Raw genomic sequence first — 23,149 nt, 5'->3', positions numbered from 1 at the left:
ATTTTAACCTATCTATATCCACCCCGCTCTTAGAAGCAATAAGCATGTCATCCACATACAAAAGGAGATAGATATAATCACCTCCACGAAGCTTCCGAATGTAAACACAACAATCGTAATCACTTCGGGAAAATTCATGCTTCAGCATGAAGGAGTCAAATCGCTTGTACCACTGCCGAGGAGATTGCTTCAGTCCATAGAGTGACTTCCTCAAGCGACATACATGATGCTCCTTATCCTCAACCTTGTAGCCCTCAGGTTGATGCATGTAGATCTCTTCATCCAAGTCTCCATGCAAGAAGGCCGTTTTAACATCGAGTTGTTCCAGCTCAAGATCACCATGAGCAACAATACTCAATAGCACCCGAATAGAAGTGTGTTTCACCACCGGAGAAAAGATCTCATTGTAATCCACACCCTCTCTTTGTGCAAACCCTTTAGACACTAGCCTCGCCTTGTACCTTGTACCACCGAGCTCTGAAGGATCTTTCTTTCTCTTATACACCTACTTACAACCAATAGCTTTTCTTCCTACGGGCAATGGGACCACCTCCCATGTTTGGTTCTTCCAAAGAGATTCCATCTCCTCCTCCATCGCAGCCAACCAACTCTCACTATCTTTATCCCGAATAGCTTCATTGAAGGAGACCGGCTCATCTTCCTCCACCGAGAGTGCGTATTCAACCAAATTAACCTGCCCATAGTGCTTCAGGGGTTGATCAGCCCCCAGCTTCTGTACCTGCTTGTATGCTCGCTTTGGCATAGTGGAAGCCAAAGTATCCTCGAGCTGCTGCTGTTGTAGTGCTTGTGTATTTTCTTGCTGAACCTCCTCCTGCTCAAGCTCATCATCTACCTGATTTCCCACTTGAACATGACTAGAACCTGGTTGGTCTTTAGGTTCTATCTCAATAACCTGGGACTTTGAAGTCCCAACAGTCCCAACACCATCATCCTTGGGCGCCCTAGCAATCATGGATTTTTCATCAAAGGTAACGTCCCTGCTGATCACGAACTTCGAATCTTCTGTACACCAAAGGCGGTAGCCTTTTACGCCCTTTGCATACCCCAAGAATATCGCCTTCTTGGCTCTCGCGTTAAGCTTTCCCTCGTTGACGTGATAATATGCGGTACATCCGAAAATTCTGAGCCTCTCATAATCCGCATGTTCCCCTGACCACACCCTATAGGGTGTATCACCATTCAATGTCGAATGTGGAGAACGGTTCACAATGTAACATGCTGTAGCCACCGCTTCTGCCCACCATTCGTTGCCCAATCCAGCATAAGATCGCATACTCATTACCTTTTCCCGCAATATTCGGTTCAGTCTCTCTGCGACCCCGTTCTGCTGTGGTGTTGACCTGACTGTCCAGTGTCGAACAATGCCCTCCTGATCACAGAACTTCTTGAAAGCACCATCTGTATACTCTGTACCGTTGTCAGATCTTAGTGTCTTCAATTTCTTACCCGTCCTGTTCTCAACCATTGCTTTCCACTTCTTGAATGTCTCAAATACCTCATTCGTATGCTTAAGAAAATAAATCCAAGCATATCTCGAATGATCATCTATGAACGAGACAAAATACCTGGAACCAAGCATATCTCGAATGATCATCTATGAACGAGACAAAATACCTGGAACCACCCTTGGAAGTTGTCTGAGTCGGACCCCAAACATCCGTGTGCACATAATCTAGTATACCTCTGCTCTTGTGATTGCTTTTCAAGAATTGGACCCTGTGCGCCTTTCCATACACACAATCCTCACAAAAATCCATGCAAGGTTTCTTCAGATTCTTCAGCAAACCCTCCTTACCAAGCAGAACCAGACCCTTCTCTGACATGTGCCCAAGCCGCCTATGCCATAACCGGGTGTGCTCACATGGGTCTCCACCATTTCCATCAGTTCCAACCGCTACATCTCCTGTCACCGTCGTACCCGAGAGAGTATATAGATTACCGTGACGAACACCCTTCATCACTGTTAGGGAACCTCGAACAACCTTCTTCACTCCGTTCTCTGTAGCAATCTTGCAGCCATCGGAGTCCAATGCACCCACTGAGATAAGATTCTTCCGCAAGTTGGGAACGTGCCGCACGTCCGTTAGAGTTTGAACCACTCCATCATGCATCTTGGTTTTGATATCACCTAGCCCCACCGTTTTACAAGCATGGTTGTTTCTCATCAATACGGTTCCACCATTAATGCTCCTGCAGGTAGTAAACCACTTCCTATTTGGACACATATGGTAAGAGCAACCAGAATCAAGAATCCACTTCCCGGAGGTATCCTCGCTACCCGTAACAACATAGCATTCTTTATCGCTCTCTTCCTCCGATGCGTAACTCGACTCTTCCTTGCCTTCTCTTCTCTCGGTCTTGTTGTTGTTCTTTTTCCAACCTACTCTCTTGTTAGGACAGTCGACCTTGAAATGCCAAACTTCACCGCATTTGAAGCACGCTCGTCCCGCAAGGGTTTTCGATTTAGATCTAGACTTTCCTCCCTTGCCTTTTCCTCGCTCATTGCTCCTTCCTCTAGCAAACAATCCCTGCGCTTGTTCTTTGTTACCACCAGTAGTCATGTCACTGGTTGCAATCTTTCGAAGGTCATCCGCTAGAAGCGCCGTTCTAGTCTCATCCATCGTCAAATTGTCTCCCACAAGCATCAGTGTTTACACCAGGTTCTCATAAGACTTCGGTAGAGATAGAAGTAGTAGAAGCGCCTGATCCTTGTCTTCTACAGTCACATCGATGTCCTTCAAATCCGATATTATCCTATCGAACTTGTTGATGTATTCCCGTATTGATGAGTCCTCCTCCATCTTGCAAGTATACAATTTGAATTTTAAATAGATCCGGTTCGTTAGACTCTTCGTCATGAAGGTGGTTTCTAACTTCGACCACACGCCCGCAGCCGTTTCCTCTCCATCTACCAAGAAAGCTACATCCCTTTCAAGGCAAAGGATAATCGACGCCCGTGCTTCCAGATCCAGCTCCTCTCAATCCTCATCAGACATATCATTGTGCTTCTTCTCTTTTCCCGCCAAGGCTTTGTGCAATTTCTACGAAATAAACGTGTTCTTCATCTGCATCCTCCAATAAGAAAAATCATTCTTCCCATTGAATTTTTCAATCACGTATTTTCCCACTTTAACCGTTTTACTGGTAGACGCCATTCTCCGCTTGTATTAATGAATCCGCTTCTCTCAGGAAATTACCGAGCACCACCTCAAATCAGAAGCTATACCACTCCCAATCTGAATAACAGCTCTGATACCAATTGTTGGGTGCAGTGTCACGCCCACCGCTGCGGAAGCGATATCACCTGAGAGAAAACCCTGGTTTTTATTATCACAAAAGCACAAGTCAACCTCTATATTCTTGTTTCTTAAAGGAAACGAGAATAGATAGTGAAATTCTTATTTCTCAAAGGAAACAAGAATTGAAAGTGATATATTTCATCAAAGTGAAATATACACTCTTCCTCTCATCAGCTCTAAGACCGAATATTGAGGGAACCTACAAGCAATAGCCAACAACCCAGAAAACAGTAAATACACGAGATTTACGTGGTTCGGCAAACTTGCCTACGTCCACGGGAGGGGTGAGGGGAGATTCCACTATGAGGAGAACACCGACGACTTGTACAATCCACAAGCTCGTCTCAAAGAAAAAGATCTAATTTTTACCCAAAAGAAATTAACCTCTCTTTTGTAAATCCCTCTTTTTCTCTCCTCAAAATATCACTATTTTTCTCTCAAAAAGCCGCCTAAATCCCTCTTCTCCTTCTTCGTTTTTCCCTGCAGACTTTTTTCTCCAAAGCAGCTGTTCCCGCAGCTTTTTCCCCACTGCAACTTTTCTCCCACACATGAAACCCTAGGGACCAATAGATGTTTATAGGAGAAAACATTTGGGCCTTAGATGTTTACCCGCTGGACCTTTAGCTTACCCATTCACGTGATTTGAGATGCCAGGCCCGTTCACATGATTTGGAGATGCCAGGCTGGCACACGTTCACAGATGGGAATGCAGGGGTTTATTGGCTTTTTTTTTAGAAGAGGAAGAGGAATAGCATGTTCAGGAGGGATGATGGATGGCTATAGTGGGAGCGATGGTGGCTGCGGTGGCTGAGGTGAGGATCTAAGCTCAAACAAATGTGGTCTGCGGGCAACTGAAGGAATTGGTGAAGGCATAGACAATGTAGTTATAGGCCAGCGGGTACTGTAGCTATAGGTTGGTAGGCAATGTAGGTATGACTTTAACATAGAGAATCCTTGAGATGTGTCTTTAATTTGGTGAACCATGACATATAAGCAACCTGAACTCATATAACCAACCTTGTAATCATCCAATATTTGGTGAATTTAATTAGGGTTATGATGTGTCTTTGTTTCATGTAGCTTAAATTGCAACAATTCAGAATATATAGTACGATTCCAAAACCACATTTGCTCCTGAATTTGGTATTTCTAGATAGATTCCCTAGAACTGCATAGAACACCACTGTCATCCCCTATTCTTCATTTTTGTTGATTGGTGTATTGTTTTCACTTAAGTTTATGACATAGATGGAGAAGATGGTGAGGAAGACGGAGGCAGCAGTGATAGTACTAATAGTTTATTTCCTATAAATCTCAAATGACATTCGGTTCTATAAGATCTATTTGTCAATATCAAACTTCAAGAGATAATAAATGACAAAATGCTATATAGAGTCTGTGCGTCATGGAATAAATTCATGTCGAAATCTAAAATCAAGATGTAATGCTTCGTAATCCAGATCTCAGGCGAATGAGAACCCAACAACAAACGAAGAAAATAAAACAATTATGTTTTAAGTTGTTCAATGTCTCTGTCAACAGTCGTCACCATGAGAGAATAATGCAGTGAGCTAGGTGCTAATTAGAAGTTAGTAGATACACTCGTAGCTAGATTCCCACTCAAACACACAATTGTGTGTGATTCATCTTCAACTAAATTCATGACATCAATGATTTCTTCTTTAAAATTTGAAGTAGATTCTCGTTAAACGAGATTAAAGTCAACATATCTCAAAACAAATTAAAAGTTAATTAATAGGAGAAATCCAATGTGCCTTCACTGTTGGCTGAATATCTGTGAAAGGGAAACAACGGCAAATGCAATTATATTAGTTGCCCATTCTTTAATGTTTTACACATTCGCTAACAATAACAACAAAAAAACCTCGGAATGCATCAAGGATGCTCTTTGAATCCATAAAGAATGACATCTCTTGACCAACCTACTCGACTAACCATTCTGCCGACATCTTGTGAGGGCGACTCAAATGACGGTACTTCTCGACCTTCTACAGGACGAGTAGAAAGGCGACGACTACGTCGAGCTTTGAGCCCCTTCCTGTGCATTAACGGTCAATCACCTTGCAATAAATGTCATTAAATGCATTATGGGAGCCATCAATCCTCTATCCCCAATAGTCTTTATGACACATCGGACCACGTCGGCACCACACGCCTCAATTCACTTCGCATTAAACGCCAAAATGACCTCTCCTCTACTCGTCAACCAACACTTGTAAAGCACATGCTGATGTGGCCGTCAGCCCATACTCAGCCGAAGTTATCATTCTATCCATCTACTACCACTATAAATAAGGGTATTATTTTTAACAAGAAGGGAAGATATTTTTCTCTACCCGCTGTGCTTAAGAACTTCTACAGTTCAGTTACTTCTTCACTCAAGCATATTACTGACTTGATTGTCGGAGGAACAACTGTGGGACCTAACCCCGCCCTTTTATGATTTTCTACGTGTGCAGCGAAGAACAACAAACCTCAAAACAAGAAATTCGCAGGGTTAGAGGACCTCTGTCAACCTAATATTCTCTTAGTGACTACTTGATATCAACCATCAATAGTTTGGCGCCCACCGTGGGGCTCTCTCTTCTCTGAGCAATCATATCTGATTCTGAGCATATGCCTGATTAGTCCATCCATGGAGCATCGCCTCCGGTCTATGTCATCTAGGCTCAGCTTGAAGAGTCCACCCAAAAGATCACTCAAGCCTTCCAACAACAGTTTCCTGCTTTCACTACTGAAATCCTCCATCAGATCCCTCCTCCTCAACCCTCTTACTCCGTTGCTCCTCCACCATTAGAGGACCAGCCTTCGGCAACTCATCCTCCACCAGAAGACTAACTCAAAGCTCCTCCGTCTCTACGTACTACTCACACTGTCCAGCAGAGGAGCTACATTGAACACGCGTCTCCTCCTCCATGCCAGCCAACCCACTGAGTGGATCCTCACCAACATTACCCTCTATACATGGAGGTGACTGGGGAGAGTCCCAACCCTAATCGTGATGGAAGGGAGCACACCTACATAGGAGCTCAGCAAGGTCCTCAGCATTATCGCGTCGCTCTAGTCTCGTCAGCTACCTTTACGGCCTCTGGTTATGATCGGACTTATCGACCAATCACCGAAGCCATTAGGGGGAACGCTCCTCTCACCGATGATATCATAAATGCCACCTGTGAGAAATTCAAGATACCCCAAGTAGGGAAGTATAAGGTAAGGGAGACCCCATGAAGCATGTCTAGAATTACTATAACATGATGAGCATGTTGCAGGCACCCGAAGCTATTATCTACAGGTGTTTTCCATCACCTTATCGGGAAGCACCAAGCTTTGGTGGCATTCCCTGGAGAAGAAGTCCATCGGTAGCATTGATCAACTCAGCCAAAAGTTTGTGCACCACTTCTTGGCTGACACCAAGCAAAAGTTACCTACTCATGTATTGATACTAATGAGGCAGGAGCCTGGAGGGAGCCTTCAAAGATATTTTAAGAGATTCTAGGTGAAGCGATTAGAGGTCGACGGCCTGGGAATCTCGGTTGCCATGTCGTCTATTGTGGCCAACTCACTCGCCAAGAAGTGGTGCTCAACATACAAGCAATTGATGGCCAATGTTCATGGGTACATGGACATAGACGATGCAAGAGCCTATAAGAATGCGGCCAGGGTGACAGAGGCGGTAGTGGCAGCAGCTGTAACCCAGCAACCCTAACCAGAGCAGTAGTTCCAACGCCAGCAATTTCTGTGGTACCTTCCACGCTGATGATCGCCGTAATAGCCCAGGCTACTGTAAGACCAGAGTCGGTTAGCCATGGTCGACGGCCTGGGAATCTCGGTTGCCATGTCGTCTATTGTGGCCAACTCACTCGCCAAGAAGTGGTGCTCAACATACAAGCAATTGATGGCCAATGTTCATGGGTACATGGACATAGACGATGCAAGAGCCTATAAGAATGCGGCCAGGGTGACAGAGGCGGTAGTGGCAGCAGCTGTAACCCAGCAACCCTAACCAGAGCAGTAGTTCCAACGCCAGCAATTTCTGTGGTACCTTCCACGCTGATGATCGCCGTAATAGCCCAGGCTACTGTAAGACCAGAGTCGGTTAGCCATCCCCCTAGAGCCGACTAGCGCCCAAATTGGTCCGACAAGAAGGACCAAAAGAGGGAGCCGCCGCCTAAGCCATTCCTTACGGCCCTCAAAACCTCCCTTACTGATACCCTCTATATGGTTCAATAGGAGAGATATCTCACCTCTGCCTCTCCTCGGATGAAATCCGATCCCCGTAGTTCAGACATTCGGTAATACTGTCGATACCACAGGGATCATGGCTATCTCACTAATGATTATTGAATCCTTCAAAGGGATATTAAGGGCCTGATATAGAGAGGGTACCTCAGGAAGCTTGTCTCCCCAAAGGATAAAAAGGAAGCCGCCTCAGTAAGAACTAATAAGAGGTCTTGCTCCCGGTCACCTCTCCCTCAACTGCCACCTAATAGTCTACCCACCGAGCCATCCAAAAGGGGGTCATGAACATTATTAGTGGTGGTCCCACCATTACAAGATCGTCTAACAATGCTTAGGAGAGATATTCCAAGCGAGCTTTGCAGGTGAATGTATGCGACAAGAAGCCAAGAGCATAGGAGCCCATATCCTTCAGCGATGCTGACTTGAAGGACGTTGAGATGACTCATGGTGATCCCATTGTCATTACAGTTTCAATTGATGGCTTCCATGTCTAGCAGATCATGGTCGACATGGGGAGCTTGGTTGACATCCTCTATATTAACGCCTTCAACTAGATGGGCAATGATAAATCCCGATTGCAGCCATGTCGGGGTCTGCTTATTGGCTTTACATGGCATGCACTCTAACTGGAGGGAATGATCACACTCTCCCTAACAGTCAGGGAGTACCCTCGGCAGTCCGCCGTTTAGGTCAAGTTTGTGGTGATGGACATCAAGTCAACCGACAATGTCATATTAGGCAAAACTTCCCTCAATCTTTTGTGATCCGTCCCTTACACATATTATTAGATGATGAAGTTTCTGACCCCGGAAGGAGTCGACGTAGCTAGAAGCAATCAACAAGAGGCCAGATCATGCTATCTCCCCTTGACAAAGGGAAAGGGAGTGAAAGAGACCCTATCCATTGAAAAAGCTTGCTTCTATAAGGATAAAGTGTGGAGCCAGAGAGGGGGACTCCCGTTGAGGAGCTTCAAGTGATACCATTCGACCGAGGAGGATTGAAGAAGGTTAGGATCAGATCCGGCCTTGTTAAACCTCAACGAGGGGAGATGATTTCATTCCTATAGCAAACACTAACGTGTTCACCTAGGGACTCGAAGATATACCGGGGATTCCTCTCGAAGTGATGAACCATGAGCTTCCAATCGATCGACTATAAGCTGGTTTGATAGGACAAGCAACATCTCAGTCTCGAGAGGCAGAAGGTTGTTAGTGATGAAGTCGATAAACTCCTGAGAGCTGGATTCATTCGAGAGGTGTAATACCCAGAATGGTTATTCAATATGGTGCTGGTAAAAAAGGCTGTAAACAAGTTGAGGATGTGTATAAACTTCACTGATCTCAACAAGAGCTATCCAAAGGATAGCTACCCCCTCCATCGGATCGATCAGCTTGTTGATGAAAGCGTAAAACATTAATTCCTCAACTTCATGGACGCCTTCTTTGGTTACAATCAGATCCGTATGGAAGAGCATGACTAAGAGAAGACTTCATTCATTACAGACAAAGGGACCTTTTTATATAAGGTGATCCTCTTCGGTCTTAAGAATGCTGGCGCAACCTACCAGTGGCTCACCAACAAGATCTTCAAGTCCCAAATTAGCCCCTGATTAGCCGAAACATAAAAGCTTATGTAGATGATATCTTGGTGAAGTCGAAGCAGGAGTCGACCCACATAGCCTACCTTAATGAAACCTTCTCCGTCCTTTAGTGCTATCACATGAAACTCAACCTGGCCAAGTGCAATTTTGGGGTGCAGTTGGGAAAGTTCCTCAAGTTCATGATCACCCAAAGAGGCATCGAAATCAACCCCAAGAAGATAGCCACCATAGAGTGGCTACCCGAGCTCCGCACATTGAAGGATGTCCGGAGGTTGAATGGTAAGATAGCCGCACTGGGTCGATTCCTCTCCAAATCAGCTAAGAGGAGCCTCCCATGTTTTTAAAATTCTAGGAGGAAGTAAGGACCTAAAGGAAAGCAAGAGTTGGACGGCCAAGTGCAGTGCAGCCTTAAGAGTTTTAAAGACATACTTGAGCACTAAGCCGTTGCTAACTAGGGAAGGGGAGTCCTTGTATTTATAGTTAGCTATCTCTCTCGAGGCCGTTAGCTCTATTTTGGTTTGAGAAGAAGAGAACACCCAGAAGATAGTACGCTATGTCAGCCGAATATTGAAGGTGGGTGAACTCAACTAGCTTCTAATAGAAAAGTCTTCCTTCATCCTTTTCAATACTGCCAAGAGACTCCGCCCCTACTTTCAAGCATATTCAATAATTATGCGGAACAGTTTGCTTCTGAAGAAGGCACTCAAAAGCCCCACCACTTTGGAAAGAATGGTCACTTGGTTGGTCAAGCTCAGCAAGCATGATGTACACTTCGAACTAAGGATGAAAATTAAGGCACAAGCCTTGGCTGGCTTGCTTTTTGAGTCAACCCCACTTGAGGATGAATCAAATGCAGCTTATCAACAGCGGAGCCAAAGCCTTCAACGCCTTAAACAACTAAGGCGTCTACCCTTCAGATGCACCACACACTTGAATATAGCTCGCCATAGTTTGCCTCTTGGTGGTTGCTAAAAGTAGACAGATCATCTCCCAAGGCCGGCAACGGAGCAGGAGTAGTCTTGCGCAGCCCTAACAGGTCGACACACGAGCACTCCATCACGTTTGTATTTTCAGCCTCTAACAACAAGGCCGAATATAAAGCACTTCTGGCGGGTCTTCGAGCCACCTTAGCAATAAAAGCCGAGCATATTTGCATTTTGGCTGACTCCCAACTTGTTGTTGATCAGGTGAATGGAGAGTATACGGCCAAATATTTTAGCATGGTCCTATAATTGAAAGTGACTAAAGAGATATTAGCCAACTTCGCTGATTTCAAAATAGCCCAAGCTCCTTGTGCTCTTAAAGCTCAGGCGGATACTCTCTCCAAACTCAGATCAACCAGTTCAGCAACTAGTTCGGGGCCCATATATACCAATACCCTCGAGCACCCCCAGCATCTTCAAGGTATCAGAGGTTGTCATGCAGATTGAAACACCTATTGAACCCTGTTAGATCAATCTCATCATCCAGTATTTAATACAGTGGACCTAGCCAGAGAATGCCACTGAAGCTAGGAGTCTGCAAAGGAATGCTCACCGCTATTTCATGCTCGATAGCTAAGTTTTATAACCGTTAAAATTTGCCTATAGGTTCCCGCATGCAGCTTGAGTTAAAGAGAAGGCGATGAACATTGTTATCCGAGTCAAAGAGGATCATCTGATGCCATAGAGAAGCTAACAAGTGCACAAAGCAAGTCGGCGAAGCGTAAGAATTAACGAAACGTGCAAAATGGCAAAACGATGACGAAACACCTTGTGTGTTTCGCCCACATGGGCGAAATGCCAAATGTGTTTCACCCATATGAGCGAAACACCTTGTATGTTTCACCTATATGAGCAAAACACCTTGTGCTTTTGGCAAAACACACAGGTTGTTTCACCTGTTCAGCCTCCCAACAATGCGCATTTCGATAGAATTCTAGGATTCGTTCATTCTAGAGCCTCCCTAACTAACTTGAGGCTATTTTTGAACATGAAAAAGTGGTTATCAACTGAAGATAAGATTAAATCATGAATTCTTATTCGAAAATAGGGCACCCGAAGCCTATAAATACACCCCTAGGGCCCCTATACATGGGGATTAGAAATTTCAAACTTGGAGGGGAAGCCCTAATGTTTTAGAGAGCAAGGTGCACAAATTTTAGGTCTAAAGGTGAGTCTTGTAGATATCTTCAACAGAAAGAGGAAGAGTTCGAGAGATTTGTAGCCCCCCTTTAGCATCCTTCACATGTTTCCTTAAGATCAGACTTCGTTTTGATCTTGAGAAGAGTTCTTATCTCACTTTGTTGAGATATTTACTTCAGTTCTTGTTTTCTTAATGAAACAAGATCTACTAGATCAGATACATGGCGGTCAACGGATCAAAGAGTCCTCGGCACAGGAAAATATCCCATGCAAGCAGCGATCGATAAATGATCCTGCGTGTGTTTCTAGAAGATGCCCCTGTTTGTTTTCATTGTATAAGAAAGTCTTATAAACAAACTAACTTTCTTTTTTGAATCTGTAAGACGATAAACATGTAATAGATTTAGCAACAAAAAAGATTTTCAATACAAACACGCTGGCGACCACAGTGGGAGCAAACAGCTTCTCTGCCGAGGTTGTCGTGTCGCAACCAAGGATCAAGATCCTGGTTGAAGCAGAGGTTGAGTATGAGTTCGATCAATAGAAGTTTGAGAAGTACGTCTCATCCTCCTCCTCCAGATCCTCCTACCCTCGCAAGTGTAGGAAGATTTCTTCGCTGAAAAAGGTTCGTTGGTCTTCAGATCTTAAGAAGTCCCAGGGTAATGATTCTTGCCCGCACGTTGTTGATTCCTTTCGCAATGCTCCTCCGGCATCCAAGGAAGCTAGATCTACTACTCACAATAACTTCTATCTAGTTAAGGAGTTGCCCGATGAAGGCGCACCAAAACTAACGAAGAGAGTATGTCAGAGGCAACGCCAACGCCTTGCTCGTCAATTCGCCAAAGCTCTGGAGCAGGTTGACGGACTCCGCTATCAAGCGGATTTGGAATTTAGGAGGCGTCAAGTAACTAAGCCGTCACCACAACAGCTTATCATTGATACCTCCTCCAAACTGGTAACCAACAAATGGGTTCATGTCAAAAGCACCCGTTCAACTCTCTAGGAGCGTATCCACAAGCGTCGCGCACTTCTCGTGCATGCACTGATTTTTGTGCAAAAAGCACAAGATCTACAGAAGAAAGAGGTGGCCAAATAACTACTAAATCCAAACAAGTCTGGGTGCCGAAACCTAAAACAACAGCAAAATTAACTTGGAAAACCACTAAAGTGCCCTAACCGGGGGCGAAACACAATGTGTGTTTCGCACCTAGGGAGAAACACATTTTTTGTTTCGCACATAAGGCGAAACACAATACAATTTGTGTTTCGCACCTAGGGTGAAACACCAGTTGTGTTTTGCACCTGGTTCTAGCCCTGAAGCTGTTTCTCAGCCTCCGTCAGCTTCTGATCCTGCTCCTTCTGCTCCCGCACCTCTGGTGAAACCTCACGATAGTGATAATTCACCCAAGATCAAGAAAACAATGGAAGATTACCTTGGTCCTTTACACAAAGATCAGAGAAAAATTCCAGTGAAAGAACGCTTGGGTCTGATAAACGAATCCTAAGTGACTATTCAAGTTAGGGGTCGTACGTGTCCTCCCAACAAGTCGAAACCATCCCATATCGAGAAAACACCCTTAACCACCTGCTTCGGGTTGCGTGTCTAGGTTCAGGTGCCCGTTGAGATTCCACACTCATAAGGGGTGAATCTAAATATGCAACTCTTAAGAGCGCCAACAAGGCGTTACATCCCCGGAAGGAGACATGTTCGTTACATGACAACCTCATACCTAGGAAATCAAGTCAACAACTGATAGGTTGCTCCGGCCACAATACGGATGAGTTATACTATTAGGCTAGGGATGCGAAGAAATATCAAAAGAGAAGTATCCTAGAATTAGACTCTCATTATCCATGTGAAATTTTAATCAGGGAAGTATTATTAGCGTGTACCTACCCTAAGACCGCTCCACGGAGGGTCTCGGTATTCGAAAGGATCTCCACCAAAGCATCTAATTCCAAATCAAGACTTTTCTACAGAAGACCCTAGGGTCATGATGATGAACTTCCAGAAGTTAGAATTAATATGACCGATAAGAGAAAGTCGACACGACGTTCCAGTCTTGATCCCTTTCCAGGGGGAACCCAGACCTAGGCCGAATAGAGGACACTCCTTAGATGATGAAATGTTGAATTCTTGCTCTGCGGTCACCTCTAACAATACAGTGTTTAGCATTGGATGATCTCGTGAAATGTTAATGGACACCACCGGACAAATGACTCAACTACTTCAAGAAGCTTTGGCAAAACAGAAAGAAGAATTCAAGGCTGAGATGGATCTGACCATGCAACGAATGAGGGAAATACATGACCAACAGATTCAAGCCTTGTCCGGCCTGATTGGTGAATCTAGTCATCATAACGCTACCAATCATGAACATAGTGATTCAGATGTAGATGAAAATCTCAACACTGATACTCCTCCTATTGACCAAAACGCTGGGGTGGTCCTATCAAGGATAATAATGTTGGGGGTGGTCCCATTATTCCTCCACGAAATCACCCAAAGAAAAGTACAGGCGAGGATGAGAAGATGAAATACCTTGAGAGCAAAATCAATGCCTTGATGACCGCTCAAGAGGTGAAAAAGACTGGTATTCCATGTCCCTATGCAAGAGAGTGGGAGTCGATCCTGTATCAAGCAAAGTTTAATATAATTAACTTCACACCGTTCGATGAGAGAGGCTCACCTACTCAACATCAAATTTACTTTAAGTCCCACCTGGGCGTGATTTCCGATAATGAACCTTTGATAGCCCGGTCATTCATTGGCACCCTCTGCAGATCCACCTTCGATTGATACCATCGTCTCAAGCCAGGGAGTATCAACACCTAGGACGATATGTAGAGCATGTTTCTCACTAATTTCTTCGATGATAATACTGAAGTTTCAATCGGAACACTCTTCGATGAGAAGCAGAAGGACAGAGAATCGATCGATAACTTCGTCATGCGCTTCTGGAAAAAGGCAATGAATTGCCGAGATCCGGTCATGGAGGAGTTCATCCTCTAAACTTGTCAGAACAATCTCTCTTTGGATGTGCTGGAAGCCATGGGGGTGGCGCCGTCCAAAACTTAGAAAGATTTAAAGGTACACATAGCGCAAGCTGAACACTTCCTCAAAAGGAATGTATGTGTAAATTTTGATCTCCCGAAAATAGGGAACTTCGTTTGTATTGATAAGAAGGCTTATTACAAACTAATAAATCAAATGTTTATAACAGAAGCAGAGGGAAGGCCCTCCTTGTTTAATGTGGGTTCATCGGTGGCGATAGGACGCCTCGCTCGGTGCTCGTACCGAGTCTGCTTCCCTTGGACGATCCGATCGAAGTTGCTGGAGAGCTTCAGTACACAGTAGAAGCTCGAGTCGATGGAGTTCGGGTCTGCTAGTTCACCGACGATCGGGGCTCAGAACTAGGAAGTGGCACTGCAATGCAAAGGTGATGCAGAGAGCTTGTCGTCGACTCCGTTGGGAGTCGAGAGCCAGTGGTTCAGTTAACTGATCGAATTAATCAATTAACTATGTGTGAACCTCTTTCCTGTAGCCGGGCGAGGTTCTTAAATAGAGGAGAGATGGCGTGGCCGCTCCTTGAATCATGGGATGTGACCATACACTGTTGAGAGACATCTTGTCGCTCCTCTGTACTACGAACCGTCACTCGATGGGTTGTGCTTCACGTCCTGTCGCCTAGGAGTGGGAAGGTCCACCCTCGTATGTGAGACAGCGGCTGTCCATTACTCGAGTGGAATGGGCCAGCTCACTATGCGCTGGCGGTTCCAGCTCTTGACTTGGACCGATGAGCTGAGTTGCATTTATGAATGCACAGGTCGATCTGGCACCTGTCCGATCACTCGTACTGTGCGCGGCCATTCGACGGGCCTGGAGTACTGTGCCTTCTCTTTTCAGGTCGAGAGAGGTGGGAAAGCGGGTTCCCGGTACTCGAGTGGGCATGGACAGCTCGCCGAATGCCGGCGGATCCGGCTCCTGACTCGGACAGCTGAGGTGAGCTGCATTTATGAATATTCAGGTCGACTCGACACCTGCCCAATCCTTCGTACTGTGAGCGGCCGCTTGATGCGCGGCCATTCGATGGGTCTGGAGTACTGTGCCTTCTCTTTTCAGGTCGAGAGAGGTGGGAAAGCGGGTTCCCGGTACTCGAGTGGGCATGGACAGCTCGCCGAATGCCGGCGGATCCGGCTCCTGACTCGGACAGCTGAGGTGAGCTGTATTTATGAATGTTCAGGCCGACTCGACACCTGCCCAATCATTCGTACTGTGAGCGGTCGCTTGACGGTCTTGGGGTACTGTGCCCTCTCCCTTGATTTGTGGGATTTGACCACTGATGTAACTATTCCCATACTCCAAGTGGGCAGTTGATAGTGAGCTGACGAGTCTGCAGCTTGGGTCTGCAGGCGAGCTTAGGACTGCAGGCAGACTTGGGTCTGGAGGCGAGCTTGCAGGCGAGCTGAGTCTGCAGGCGAGGTTAGGTGCGCAGGCAGACTTGGGTCTACAAGCGAGCTAGCAGACGAACTGGGTTTGCAGGCGAGCTCAGGTGCGCAGGCAGACTTGGGTGGGTCTGCGGGCGAGCTTGCAGGCGAACTGGGTCTGTAGGCGAGCTCAGGTGCGCAGGCAGACTTGGGTTTGCAGGCGAGCTAGCAGGCGAACTGGGTTTGCAGGCGAGCTCAGGTGCGCAGGCAGACTTGGGTCTTGATCGTGCAGGCGAAATTCGAGCTGCAGGCGAGCTCCTGAGCATGGATCGAAGAATAGGCCGTATCTTTCAAACCGTAAGTCGGAATTGGACGAATTACATATAAAAATCGCCTATCTCGACGAGATGGGGCCATCCGAACCGAGCCGAAGGCTTTGGTTCGCTTCCTCTGTTTCGCCAAATTCCTTACGGTTTGGGAGATATCTGCATTTTCCCCTTTTTCTGCTATTTCGGGCGAGGTTTTAGCAGTTTTATTCTGAACTTCTTTGGTAAGGATTAAAGGCAATTTTTATTGCCTACAAAACCCCCTCCAAAGTTTTCAGACCTGAATCGGGCCGCATGGGGTCTGGAACACTTTGGATATGAAGACCCGTAAAGTGATCCCCGCTCAGATGGAGTGAGGAGCCCTCCAACAAGCTCGGTGAAGCTGACCTCTTCGCTCGTAGCTGATGATCGCCTTCTAGGATTTTGAGCAAACCCTCAGCTATCAACGGACTTGATTCGTCTTTACCAACTGCCGTTTAAGTTGGACTAGCCATGCTCTTGCCCTTAACATGGTAAGTTGTCGAGGAGTTTTTCTTAGGCTTAATGCTAAAATTTCTCCTCTATCCTTAGCCTTTCGAGGCGTTTGGATTAAGGGAGCAATTTAACCTCGTATACCAGTCGGAGGGTAGGAGCAGTTTAGACTCATGTACCAGTTGGAGTGAAGGAGCAGTTTAGCCTCGTGCACCGGTCGGAGGAAAGGAGCAGTTTATACTCTTGCACCAGTGGGAGTATAAGGGGGCAGTTTAGACTCATGCACCAGTTAGAGTGAAGGGGGCAGTTTAGACTCATGCACCAGTTGGAGTAAAGGAGCAGTTTAGCCTCGTGCACCGGTCGGAGGAGAGGGGGGGAAGCTTATCTTCTCTTAGGGCAAAGATAAAGACGAACCCTAATTTGTCTCTTCTTGGGGCAAAGACGAACCCTGAAATAGCAGCACATCGCATAGTAGGCCACTATCAAACAACAACGCCTTTTATGGGAAAGACGGTGCTGGGAGAATCAAATCGTTCAGGGATGTATGAGTATGACGACTGATCGGACAACATCATTTGCGGGAATGACGGTGTCGGCTATTAGAGGTAATCGTTAACGTGATAGGAATTGCCGCGATCGGAGCGACTTTGAGGACCTACCATCCTTTTGAAGAGGATTGGTAAGTTGATTTTGTCAGAGGTGTAGTGTTAACATGACAGTGGGAGTTTATTGCGATTTGAGCAACTCTATGGACCTACCATCCTATTGAAGAGGACTGGTAAGTTGGTTTGTCGGAGGTGACCGTTAACATGACAGTGGGGGTCCCGCCATCCTATTGAAGAGGATTGGCGGGGGATTGTGGCTTTGGTCCTAACTATCTGAAGGTTTGACCAAGTGGGAGTTTGATGCAGCCCACCTGAACTGCTAGTCTCGCCTGTTTTGAGCGGTTCGCCATAACCGGGAACCTGGCTCAAGAAGTGGGGCTCGCCTAAACCGTTTGGCTCGCCTGATTTGAGCGGTTCGCCGAAACTGGGAACCTGGCTCAAAGAGATAGGCTCGCCTAAACTATTAGGCTCGCCTGATTTGAACGGTTCGCCATAACCGGGAACCTGGCTCAAGAAGCGGAGCTCGCCTAAACTGTTAGGCTCGCCTGTTTTGCGGGTCGCCATGGCTCAAGAAGCGGAGCTCGCCTAAACTGTTAGGCTCGCCTGTTTTGAGCGGTTCGCCATAACCGGGAACCTGGCTCAAGAAGTGGAAGTATAGCTAATAGTTTAACCTCTTATACCAGTTGGAGGATCAGAAGAAGCAGTTTATACTCGTGTACTTGTCGGAGTGTAAGGGGACTATCAGAGGTGATTGTTAACGTGATAGCTTTGTGGGCCCGCCATCCTATTGAAGAGGACTGACGGGGGAAATTTGGAGGAGACTATCAGAGGTAATAGTTAACTTGATAGTTTTAAAAGATCCATCATCAAGTTAAATGAGACTGATGGAGAACTGACTATCAGAGGTAACAGTTAACTTGATAGTTTTGTGGGCCCGCCGTCCTATTGAAGAGGATTAACGGGGTAAATCGTAGGATATGAGGAAATGGTCTCCACTATCAAGGCATCTTGGTCATCATCTCCTCGAAATTCATGCGGGTCTTCGTCACCCATATGCTTGAGCATGCTCTCGACTTGTTCTCCTTGGCGGAGTAAGTCTTTCCATGAGCGAGCTTCAACAGCGCCCATATTGGATAGAACGCTGATGGAGAGATTGTTCCGGCATATCTCAATGAGGGTGGCCTCGGAAACTTGATCGCGAGAATGCAGCGATCGGTTTCTGAATCTCTTGACAAGGTTGCTTACAGACTCTGTCTTCCTCTGCTTCACAGTTAGCAGGGTGGCCATAGATACTTCTGTGTCATCGTCGAAGAATCTGGCCATGAAGAGCCTTTCCATGTCCTTCCAGCAGGTGATGGACCCGGGCTCCAATCTTCAAAACCATTCAAAAGCGACCCCCTTGAGGGTACCAATTAACAGTCGAGTCATAATGGGATCGTTTCCCACTATGTGTCCAGTTTGCGCCTGGAAGTAGTAGATGTGCTGGGTAGGAGAACCCTTTCCATTGAACTGCAGGAGGTCCAGCGGCTCAAACTTTGCCGGGTAGGAGACCGCATCCCATTCAATTGGATACGGTCTGACAACCCCCAGCTTGTTCGCATGCTTCTGGAGCTTCAAGGCGTCGAGTTGACTTTGGAGATCGTCAAACCTCTTGTCTCTTGGGTTATGGCCCGAAGATGACGCTCCTCTAGATGACTCGGATGAGGAGTGAGAAGGAGTAGGCACCCGCTCTTTGTGCTTCAAGGATTTATGCGAAGCCCGCGAAGTCCTCTCTCTCTTCCTCTTCTTCTCGCTCAGGAGCTGCTCCAACATCTCCTTTAGGGAGTCGATAGTTGCTTATTGCTCGTCGAGTCTCCTGGATATCTCGTCAGGGACATCGGTCATGTGCACATTTGCGTGCTCGCCCTGAACTGAGCTTGAAGTCTGCGACATTGCCACTGCTGAGCAATCGTCGTCGTCGTCGTCAGAGACGGACGTCAGACCCGTGCAGGCAAACGAGGTGGCCACCCCTATTTAGGCGTGAGCGTGTTGGCGAGGTTCAGGCTGGCGAGGTTCGCCTGTCAGGCGAGATTGGTACAGTGTGCCTGCGCCTGTCTGGCGAGCTGTTGCTTCGCCTTTCTGGCGAACTTGGGCCGTCAGGCGAGCTTGGTGAAGTCCGCTTGTTTGACGAAGCCCTCTTGAACTGCAGAGTCCGCCAGGTACCCTTGGTTCGCCAAAATTGAGCACCATGCTCACAGAGTGGGGCTCGCCTAAACTACTAGGCTTGCCCGATTTGAGCGGTTCGCCATAACTGGGAACCTGGCTTAAGAGGTTGGGCTCGCCTAAACTGCTAGGCTCACCAGATTTGAGAAGTTCGTCGAAACTGGGAACCTGGCTCAAAGAGATGGGCTCGCCTAAACTGTTAGGTTCGCCCGATTTGAGCGGTTCGCCAAAAATGGGAACCTGGCTCAAGAGGTTGATTCCTCTCCAGCCTGAATAATAATTCAGGCTATCGTGGGGGATGAGGGATTGTGCTTCGAGACGAGCGAGAGCTTTTCGTCGTCGCTGTTTGGATCTTTTTGAACAAGGAGCGTTCATGTCGACGGCGGAGGCGTAGTCTACGTCGACACGAATGGTTGATTCCTCTTGCACAGGGGTCTGTGAAGATCGTTCATCGACCCACTCAACAGCTCCTAAACCCGCATTCTCGAATCTCGGCTCGGCCTCAACTGGTTTGGGGGGAAAAGAACCCCCTGCCTCGGCTTGGGTAGATCCCTCAGGCTTGGTTGCCTCGGCCTCTTGGGGCTGGGCCACCCGCACGATTCTGCAGTCATCGCGAGATGTATTGCCACCAGAAGAGGACGATCGTAAGTACCCCTCGAATTTGATCACAAGGGACTCAATCGTAGTCCCTGCAGCAACTTCGTCAGACTGCGCCACCACCAATTCATCTGAATGAACGGATTCTCCCACTGTGGTCGCCATCTTCTGTAGGGTGAAAATTTGATTCTTCCGAAGAAAGGAGTTTCGTTTGTATTTATAAGAAAGCTTATTACAAACTAACAAATCAAATGTTTACAACAGAAGGCGATCGGGGCTCAGAACTAGGAAGTGGCGCTGCAATGCAAAGGTGATGCAGAGAGCTTGTCGTCGACTCCGTTGGGAGTCGAGAGCCAGTGGTTCAGTTAACTGATTGAATTAATCAATTAACTATGTGTGAACCTCTTTCCTGTAGCCGGGCGAGGTTCTTAAATAGAGGAGAGATGGCGTGGCCGCTCCTTGAATCATGGGATGTGACCATACACTGTTGAGAGACATCTTGTCGCTCCTCTGTACTACGAACCGTCACTCGATGGGTTGTGCTTCACGTCCTGTCGCCTAGGAGCGGGAAGGTCCATCCTCGTATGTGAGACAGCGGCCGTCCATTACTCGAGTGGATTGGGCCAGCTCACTGTGCGCTGGCGGTTCCAGCTCTTGACTTGGACCGATGAGCTGAGTTGCATTTATGAACGCACAGGTTGATCTGGCACCTGTCCGATCACTCGTACTGTGCGCGGCCATTCGATGGGTCTGGAGTACTGTGCCTTCTCTTTTCAGGTCGAGAGAGGTGGGAAAGCGGGTTCCCGGTACTCGAGTGGGCATGGACAGCTCGCCGAATGCCGGCGGATCCGGCTCCTGACTCGGACAGCCGAGGTGAGCTGTATTTATGAATGTTCAGGCCGACTCGACACCTGCCCAATCGTTCGTACTGTGAGCGGCCGCTTGACGGTCTTGGGGTACTGTGCCCTCTCCCTTGATTTGTAGGATTTGACCACTGATGTAACTATTCTCATACTCCAAGTGGGCAGTTGACAGTGAGCTGGCGAGTCTGCAGCTTGGGTCTGCAGGCGAGCTTAGGACTGCAGGCAGACTTGTGTCTGGAGGCGAGCTTGTAGGCAAACTGAGTCTGCAGGCGAGTTTGGGACTGTAGGCAGACTTGGGTCTGCAAGCGAGCTTGCAGGCGAACTGAATCTGCAGGTGAGTTTAGGACTGCAAGCAGACTTGGGTCTGCAGGTGAGCTTGCAGGCGAACTGGGTCTGCAGGCGAGCTCAGGTGCGCAAGCAGACTTGGGTCTGCAGGCGAGCTAGCAGGTTAACTGGGTTTGCAGGTGAGCTCAGGTGCGCAGGCAGACTTGGGTCTTGATCGTGCAGGCGAAATTCGAGCTGCAGGCGGGTGCGCAGGCAGACTTGGGTCTTGATCGTGCAGGCGAAATTCGAGCTGCAGGCGAGCTCCTGAGCATGAATCGAAGAATAGGCCGTAACTTTCAAACCGTAAGTCGGAATTGGACGAATTATATATGAAAATCGTCTATCTCGATGAGATGGAGCCATCCGAACTGAGCCAAAGGCTTCGGTTCGCTTCCTCCGTTTCGCCAAATTCCTTACGGTTTGGGAGATATCTGCGTTTTCCCCTTTTTCTGCTATTTCGGGTGAGGTTTTAGCAGTTTTGTTCTGAACTTCTCTGATAAGGATTAAAAGAAATTTTTATTGCCTACAAGGAAGAAAGCTAAGAGAGGCCAACAGGCAGCGAATCCCCCAAAGCAGAACTTTGTCTCTCGTAGTAAAGGGAAGGCACCAGCAAGTGCAGTGGATGCGAATCAAACATTCCAACTACACCCATAGTAGCAACTGCATCAGCAAATGCCTTAGCAGTCACAGTCTTAGTGGCAACAGCGACCTCAGAGGCAACAAAAGGCTTTGGAACCAAAACTCCCAAAGGTTTACTCCTTTAAGGATGATGAAGTTCCCGGTATTTTCAAATACCTCTTGGAGAACAATAAAATAAAATTACCCCCAATCACCGATCATGAGGGAGCTAAGAGGACTACAGATCCAAAATACTGCACATTCCATAGGGCGGTTTATCATCCCACCAAGACGTGTTATGTGCTCAAAGATAAAATCCAGGCCCTGGTTGACGTCGGGATCATCACTTCAAAATAACCCAAAGAGAAGAAGGTGGGTGTAAACGCAGTTACTATCAGCTTTGGGTCTGTTCCCCTAAAATGGTTTCAACCAGAACCCATGACGAAGGTGGAAATCAAGAATGTTAATGACGATCCTCATGGACAACGCCAGAAGGCCCTTGTGCCATATACATCTTCCAACGGTGAAGTCATTTGGGTCCATCCAGATCTACTCCAAGACGAACAATGGACGGGGTCCTTGTCCAAGAAGAAGTACAAGGGCAAGAGAAAGTCTAGTTGCGCCACCTCAGCAATTCCGGAGGAAAATGACGAAGAAATCCCAACTTTGTTGCTTTCCGAAGACGAGCATGAAGCCTTCGTAACCAGTGGAGAACCGGCCTTTGCCATCAGAAGCGGGAACAAGTACCGGTACAAGTATCCCGAAACTTCTGATCCAAATGCTAAAATATTGGTTGAGCTAGGGTTGATTACAACTCCCCCTGCACCCATTGGAAAACCACAGCAGCAGTCAGCTACCAAATAAAAAGAGGTGGCAGCTAAACAAAAGGAGAAGGAACCCCAGAACCTAGAGGTTTAAAACACGAAGCAGTCTCAATTCAATCATCCGATTATGAGAGATAAACCGAGAAGTTCGAACACTCGCTACCACTTTAATGTTATGGCCCAATTGGCTAAAATCCCAGTGAGGATAACTCTGTATGAGTTATGGCATCTTTCTAAAGACACCCAGAAGGCTTAGCAAGAAGCTCTGGCTGATTCTGATGTATTTCTCACTCAGATCAAGCTAGCCCCCGAAGAACTAGAGTCGTCAGTTTAGTACTACAATCTCGAGGCCAAACAGTTCCCCTGCATCACCTTTACCAAAGAGGACATGCAAAAAAGGAACTCAAAGCGTGACAGACCATTGTAGATCACCGAATACATCGGTTCTAGCGTTGTCAACCGAATCCAAGTCGATCCATGTTCCACTGTCAGTATTATGCTACTCCGATTGATGTACAATCTCAGAATTCCTACTAGTAAGCTGGTATCCATGGGTACTGTTATCTATGTATTTAACACTAGTGGGTC

Source organism: Asparagus officinalis, chromosome 3, assembly GCF_001876935.1.
Source record: "Asparagus officinalis chromosome 3, Aspof.V1, whole genome shotgun sequence".
NCBI classification, from domain to species: Eukaryota; Viridiplantae; Streptophyta; class Magnoliopsida; order Asparagales; family Asparagaceae; genus Asparagus; species Asparagus officinalis.
This window is presented reverse-complemented; position numbering follows the sequence as displayed.